Source organism: Lynx rufus, unplaced genomic scaffold (genome assembly GCF_022079265.1).
Source record: "Lynx rufus isolate CCGP_SWC_20201006 ecotype Redwood Valley unplaced genomic scaffold, mLynRuf1.p SCAF_8, whole genome shotgun sequence".
NCBI classification, from domain to species: Eukaryota; Metazoa; Chordata; class Mammalia; order Carnivora; family Felidae; genus Lynx; species Lynx rufus.
The window spans coordinates 48,315-56,205 of NW_025814896.1; the positions used below are offsets into that span (position 1 = coordinate 48,315).

Consider the following 7,891-nt stretch of genomic DNA (forward strand, 5'->3'; position numbering starts at 1 on the left):
CCTTCAAAAGGCTATAAAGGATACTCAGGACAGAGTAACATAAGCCATAAAGACGACCACTCCTCTGGCAGCCTACGAGGGTTTGAGCCGTTCAGCCCTCAATCAGATGCTTACCAATTCCCCACTCCAGCGTTGGACTAACACTACTCTAGAAGTCCTCCATAAAATAGATAATCACACTCAAACCTGATGGATGTGCTTGTCCCTCAGCCAGAAGGCTTACTTAGCCACTCCTCTCCCTTTGACCTGGGAAGCTCCTGAAAATCTGAAAACCAACACCTCTGTCTTAATTGGACCCCTGGCCACTGGGATCCGTCTCACAAATGCTGACAATCTAACCTGTACGGTCCCTGAAGGTATGAATGGTACCTCTCTATACGGAAGAAATATAACTTTAAAGAGGAATACAACCCTGTGTTCAATCCCTGGGGTGTTCTATCTATGTTCTAATTCGGCCTACTGATGCTTAGAGGCCAACTGGACTCAGATATGTTATTCTGTCTTCCTAACCCCAGAGATATCCGTGTACACTGAAGATCAGCTCCTAACAGCCTTTAGCCCCAAGTCCCAGGCTAAACTGGCAATCCTGCTACCCGTTCTGATAGGCGAAGGAATTGGGACAAGAATAGGAACTGGAATAGGGGGCATAGGTTCATCCATAGGACTATACCCTAGACTATCTCAAGAGCTAAATGAAGACATGGAACAGGTGGCAGGTTCTCTGGTAACCTTACAAAGCCAAATAAACTCTCTGGCGACAGTGACCCTCCAAACTAGGCAAGCCCTCGACCTCCTCACTTCAGAAAAAGGAGGCACTTGCATCTTTATGGGGGAGGAAGGTCGCTATTTTGTAAACCTGTCAGGAATAGTTACAACCATGTTTAAGGAACTCAAGGAAAGAATTCAACATAGACAATAGGAGAATATCAATCAGTGGAAAGGATGGGATCTCACAGATTGGGCATCCTGGCTTCCTGCCCTGGCAGGGCCTTCCTCTCCATAATTTTACTTATATCCATCGGCCCCTATATACTGAATGTCATGGTACGTTTTATTGAAAACACTGTTGCTTACCAAACTACTGCATGTATCTTAGCCTTCTGAGAGTACAAACCTGTAAAACTGAAAAGTGATGCCTGCTAAAAGTTTTTTTTTTTTTTTAAGGCATCAAAGTGGGGAATGTTAGAGAAGTGAATAAAGTACAACAAAGATGGCTGATTGGACTAAAACAAACTCTGGTCTCTAGCTTAGAGACCCCTCCTCCAGGGTCTTCTTCCTTGTTTGCTGCACACGTGAATACCACACTCCCCCCCCCCACACACACACACACAAATATGGAGGCTGATAATGATAAATTACCCTTCCCGCTTGCATTCGGGGCTCAGATCTTTGGAGAAATGTTCTCTTCTGAGCCTGCCGGTGTGAAATAAACCTCCAACCCACCATGATCTCCAAGTACCACTTGGTTTTTCCACCAGCATTCCAGCCTGGTTCCATCACAGTTCTAGAAGGAGAAAACGGACCTTATTCTCAAATACTTTTCATTGAGATCAATAATCCATCTTTGCAAGTTCCAGGCTGCAGGCTCTGGGGGCAGCCCAATGCCTGATGCCTCGTTTTGGAACATAAGGAAGGTCATGATCAAGCACGGGGGAATGGAGCAGCGACTGGGGGCGGTGGGGCAGACAGATGATTACCTCCCCATGGGGGCACACTCTGGACTTTATCTTCTAATGAGCTGCACACTCTGCCTCAAGCCGTTTCTCTCCATGACCGATCCTGAGACTGGGCCCCAACATGCCAGGAAAATGAGGGGGACCCATCTTCCCAGGGGCAACGGCCTGTACAGAGGTTGCCCCAGGGAGGTTGGAGACTTGCACTCAGGGAACTGTCATGCCCAGAGTTCCTACCCTTTCTGCCTCCAACACTAAGAGCATCGTCACAGAGCCCCTCCTGCGTGGTCCGTCGCCCCCTCCACACACTGTGACCAGCTCCATCCTTTCTTCCTTGCCTCCTCTTTGTCTCTGCTTCTCTCTACTCCTGTCTCCCTGTTTCTTCCTCTCACTCTCTCAGACATGCCCAATTCCCCCATCACTGACTCAGTGTCTCTCTCCCTGCCTGTCTCTTTCTCTGCCTCTCCCCAGGCTCTCGTCCTTCTGCTCTATGCAGCCCTGTCCATGAGGCATGGCACCACATGTCCTGTGTCCCCCTCTCTCCTGTCATGTTTTAGCCCAGGCCCTGATCACAGTGTATGAGAATCCTGTTTACAGAAGCTGTTCATGCTGACCTGTACTGCAGCATTGCTGTTCCAAGCCACTCCTGGGAAGCGTCTGGACAGCCAGACCTTGACCCCTTGGTGGCCCAGCCATGACCCCAAAGTTGCTGGAGGGCTGGTTGCCTCCACAACCTGGGAGGAAGGAGGGCCCTGCAGGCATCAGGGGCTCAGGGGAAGAATGCATGGGCTTTGAGGACCTGGAAAAAGCCAGATGCTTACAACCAACCCCGCCTCGATGGTGAGGGAGGATAGGGTATCATGTCTTCGACCTCTGCCCTGCCCATCCGTCACTAAGAAAACAGTGGGAGGAGAGTCATCTGGGTGGCTCAGTCGGGTAAGTGTCTGACTTCGGCTCAGGTCATGATCTCATAGGTTGTGAGTTTGAGCCTCTCATCAGGTTCTGAGCTGACAGCTCAGAGCCTGGAGACTGCTTTGGATTCTCTCTCTCTCTCTCTCTCTCTCTCTCTCTCTCTCTCTCTCATGTTCTCTCTCTCTCTCTCTCTCTCTCCTGCTCAAAAAATAAACAACCATTGCAAAAAAAAAAAAAGAAAAGAAAAGAAAAGAAAAGAAAAGAAAAGAAAAGAAAAGAAAAAACACTGGGAGGAATACGGGACATCATAAGTCTCACCCCAAAAACTACTACCATAAGTCTACCTCAACTCCCACCTGTATTGGTACTACTGTGAGGTAGCTGGTAGGTGGGAAACATCCACAACATCTGGATTAATGCAGGGTTTCCTCACTGCAAACATTGCATTGTTCTACTGCAAATATGCCTTCCCTGAGAATTCAGAATACTTTTACTACATGAACAGCTGCAGTGACTCTGCAAAAGCACATTTCCCAGAGATGGGAAAACTGATGAATTATGAAACTTGGGGGAAAAATAACCTTCGAATAAGAGCATTCAAAATTGTTAAGCACATCTCAGAAAGTAGGACTTTTCGTGTTTTTCACTTAGTGAGGATCACAACCAATGTTTTAAACAGTTTAATGACTAACTCTGTACAGAAAAGGAGTAAAATAACAACAATAATACTGTTTCCGTTTTCAGGAATATTCCCATGAAAGGAGGTCTGGAAAAAGTGAGCCAGGCCAGGAGACATAAGTGTGGAGTGAGATGTCATCCTCCTCATGTTATTTCCACAAACACACAGTGACTTCCCTGTGGTCCTCAGCCTCTAAACACTTATGGCTGCTGGAGGCACCACCAAAGATGACAAACAAGCTAAGAACAGAGAGGCCCATAGGCTCTTGGGGAAGACTTTTACTGTTTGTAAAGTAAGTAACACCATAAATATATCTCAGAACACACAACCTGGAGACAAGACCAGGAGAGAGTGCTGTCTAAAGAGACAAAAGATTCCAGAGAGAGAGCGACAACTGAAAATGGTCACATTATTTCCCTTGACCTTCTCTGTGTCCATAGTAGGGACAGAATTCTTGTTCCTCACAGAAGCTGCACCAGGTTCTGCATTCAATAGAGGCCAAAGAAGGGATGGAGGTTTATTCAGACTTGCATAGACTGGGTGGAAAAAAACAAAACAAAACAAAACAAAACAAAACAAAACAACCCTCCGTGCCTTCCTCCACCATCTTGCACTACTTCCTATAATCAGGTCCCTTACCAGAAACAGAGGGTTTTCCACATGGCACGGGTGATGACCCCTTGGGACTCAGGGGAGCCTGGAGGAAGGCACCAGAATGCTTTGTTTGGATATTTTATAATCAACCAACCGTGGACAGGTCAGGGCTCAATTCGTTGGAAATCAACACTAAAAGAAGGGTTTCCTAATACACATCATGGGAAATGACAATTTATCACAGATTAAAAATTAAAATACGAATGGCTTAGTTAGGATAATGTCAGTAAATGTCAACACGAATAGCACACTGTCCTTTTCTACAAGACATGGGTGGGATTTTTCAAGTGGTTTACTGTATATATCATCTGCCTTATGTATCTGACAAGGGATTATGTAAGTATTCACGAAAAGAAATTGCCTTGCAGAGACTAATACTATAGTAATGAGGAAGGGAAAAGTTAATTCTATGTGGAATGACCTGCAAAGTTTCAGAGTTACGCTAATAAAATAACATTGGAGGAGTGAAATTTCACAAGGATTTACTTTACTACTGGAGTACTATAGTTCACAATACAAAAAAAAAATTAAATAATAAAGGGACCTCTAAACAGAGGAAGAAATGTCTGTTTCTTTATACAGAGCATATTTTCTCTGGGGCATTTATCCAAAAGCCAAATCAAGAAAGCTCATCAGGACATACAGCCTCCAGTTCATGCTGTTGTTCACGTTATTCATGTGAAACAAAAGAAACAGCCTTCGATATTGTCTCAAGGTGGAAGGGGCGCTGACCCACGATCGTTCTAGCACCCACTCTCCAGTTAAGTGTAACCGGGAGGTTGCAGGGGGGCTCACAGTCAGTGGAGAGGCGTGAGCTCCACCACTCACAAGGGACAGACCCAAAGAGCGCTGCTGGCTGCGGGCATTTGAGGGAAACAGTGGCTTGTGACCACTGTGGGACAACCTGTGCCCTCTAGTAACCACCTGGGACTGTTTGCATGAGACCAAGCAATTACACCCACTGGAACAAGAAGCCGATTTTGTGGATGTTGCCGCAGAAGTTAAGCTACTGCATTTCACAATGTGCTCCGTACCTCTCCATGGAAGGATCTCCCTGTCAGGTCCTCTTGCCATTGGTTTGTGCCTCCTGAATTCCTCGAGAAGCCTCTGTCTTTGGATGACTTCCAGTCTTGAAGATCGAGATGAATCAGTTTCACTAAGAGTTACCACACCCAGGCCTCCATTGGACACCAAACAGTTTAGCCTTTTTAAAAACCTCACAGCGCCTGTCAAAATCCTGTACCTGCATTTCAAGTAGGCGACCTCCCTGCTCTGCTCCGCCACTGCCCTCTCCACATCATGAGCCCTGAGCTCAAGAGGGAAACACATCCACGTTCAGCTGTGGCAGGGTGTGCACAAGAGGAGGAGAGTAAAACATTCTTACCCAGTTGTCCTGAAGTGCCTTCTCACAAAGAGCAATCTGAAAGAGTCAGCACATCAATAAAACCCATGTGGAGAGATTCAGTGTCCCGTTATGATCATCTGCATTAACTGAAGCACTCAGGAACTACTAGGCAGAGTGCAGGCTACCTGGTGTCCGAAGGTGAGCTCTGACTGCTGCAGCTGTCTTGTGTTTCTTCTACTCTTCTCCTGGGTGTGCAATGGCTTCATCAGATGAAGCACCCTGTTGAGGGTGATGTTAATTGGCCCAGGTTCCCATTATAAGAACTGAATTCTCATACACACGACCCAATCATATAAAACACATTTCACATGAGGAGGAGAGTACAGAAAGCTCAAAGCCATCGCTACATCATCTTGGATTTATTATTTAATGCCTGTGGGGCTCCACGTTGACACGGTCTCCTTACCTGTGGTGACCGCTCCCTAATTCTGCAATGAAGATCTTTCATTGTAAAGTTCAAATCTTCTTTTCCTTGTATCCTTATCATATTTCTCATGGTTACAACAAGTGGGTCTCTAAAATGGGATGGTCATACTTGTCGATGTGATTTGTCCTCGACCAAACTGCTTCCTGAGGTTTGTAATCATTTCCAGCACCTCCAGAAACATGTTCAGGAACCACATTTCCACATAGTCTGGCCAGCATTGGGGATCAGGAAATCTTTAGTTACTTAACTTGCTTAGGTTAATTTTTTTTTCAACGTTTATTTATTTTTGGGACAGAGAGAGACAGAGCATGAACGGGGGAGGGTCAGAGAGAGAGGGAGACACAGAATCGGAAACAGGCTCCAGGCTCTGAGCCATCAGCCCAGAGCCCGACGCGGGGCTCGAACTCACGGACCGCGAGATCGTGACCTGGCTGAAGTCGGACGCCCAACCGACTGCGCCACCCAGGCGCCCCTAGGTTAATATTTTTAACTTAACATCTGGAAAAGGTCACATCTCTCTTGAAGTAAATGTCTCCTGAATGTTTGTGTATATTTGTGTGCTATTTGGGTCTAAACACTATACAAAGTTTCAAACTAATTCAATGGCTGTCGCATGAGCTGCTGGTAGGAGCTGCACTCACTTGCAGTTCCATAGCTCTTCTGCAGCTAATTTCACTTTCCCCTCTGTAACTGACAGCTGCTTCTCCCCTTCCACCTGCTCCCATTCTTTCAGTCCCAGCTCCCTACGAGTGGAAAGAAACATACATTACCTGGTAGCCCATGTGAAATTCTGCTTTTCTTCCCTCCCTGAAATCTGAAGGCAGGACTCAAATGTCCCCTCTCCCCTTCCCCGTAAATGCACAGATCCACAAACACAACCAGGGGGAAGCATTGACTCCCCCTATCAAGGGACTAAACAAACTCAAACTCCAGCATGCTGGAAAGTCTTTGGCAACTCTGAGCTTCTCTTCACAGCTCTCTATTCCTACTCATCAACACTTCACATAAATATAAAAAGCCCACATGAGGTGCACTAAGTGCCCTCCCAGTCTCAGGCTTTTGTGATTGGGACGGCATAAGTGTATTTCTTTTCAGTGTACAAAACTAAGCCTGGCCAACTCATTACAACTAAACACATAAGGATGGCACAGGGGTTTCTGACTTGACTGATTTCTCCCAAGAGCCCTGAACTTTCAATCAAGGCTCGGGCCATGACATTGCCATAGAGACATCTTTCTTGGTCACAGGTCATTAACACTATACAATGACCTCCTGGATATTTCTACAGTTCACGAGGGAACTCCTGCCACCTGCCTCAAAGACACCAGTTGAGAAGAATGTAAAATACACTGACAAAAAGAAAATGATGTGAATTGCCCACCTTCAGAATATTGTCTCCTGGAAAAGGAATGCAAGGAAGGGAAGGGAAGGGAAGGGAAGGGAAGGGAAGGGAAGGGAAGGGAAGGGAAGGGAAGGGAAAGGAAAGGAAGGAAAACTGAGTTCACAGGTTTCAGTAATGCTGGCACCCCTGATCTCCTACCAGATATAAACTCCCATATCATCTACAGCAAGATACCATCACAGTACACCTGAATTCTCCTCCCAATGTTTCCTACCCAATGTCTAGAGTTTAACCAAATATATACACATATGGCAGTCATGTCGCCACAATGGGACTGAAATGTAAAGGACAATGAAAATGAAACCCGAGGTTTCCACAAAGTGAAGGAAGATGCAGATCACAGAAATCAAGGCAGAAGGGAGAAACACAATTCTTTACTGATTACTACGGTAAAAGTATGGTTGGTGTTAAATGTGCTCAAAGAAAGCAAATTATCCCCACTATCTGACACATTTGTTCTACAACAGTGTTTGTAACAACTCCTGAAAGTCTTACTCTTCTGTGAGCTTCTGTCTTTGTCCACACATTCCATCACAAATGTCTACATTCTTCTTCAGCGTGTCCCATTTGGCGTCCTTTGCCCCTTTCACACTCCTAAGTGCATCACAGTTGTCCCCCTGTTCCCTTTTGCTGCCTGTCAAGCATAAAACAGTTGACCTGAGTGTGCACACCTGTTCCCACGAGTGTGGCCATGAGGGGGGAGAGGAGAAGGGACAAGATTCCCAAGGCAGGGAGCCAC

General features: G+C 46.1%; 1 long non-coding RNA gene across 1 annotated transcript; it reads right to left on the minus strand.

Annotated features, from left to right (window-relative positions):
* Positions 1-1,198: 1,198 nt before the first annotated feature.
* On the minus strand, positions 1,199-5,970 carry LOC124504353 (uncharacterized). Its single transcript, XR_006960381.1, has 3 exons — positions 5,730-5,970; positions 4,953-5,542; positions 1,199-1,504 (listed from the first exon to the last, which is right to left on the minus strand). It is a non-coding gene; the product is annotated as an uncharacterized LOC124504353 (long non-coding RNA).
* Positions 5,971-7,891: the final 1,921 nt, after the last annotated feature.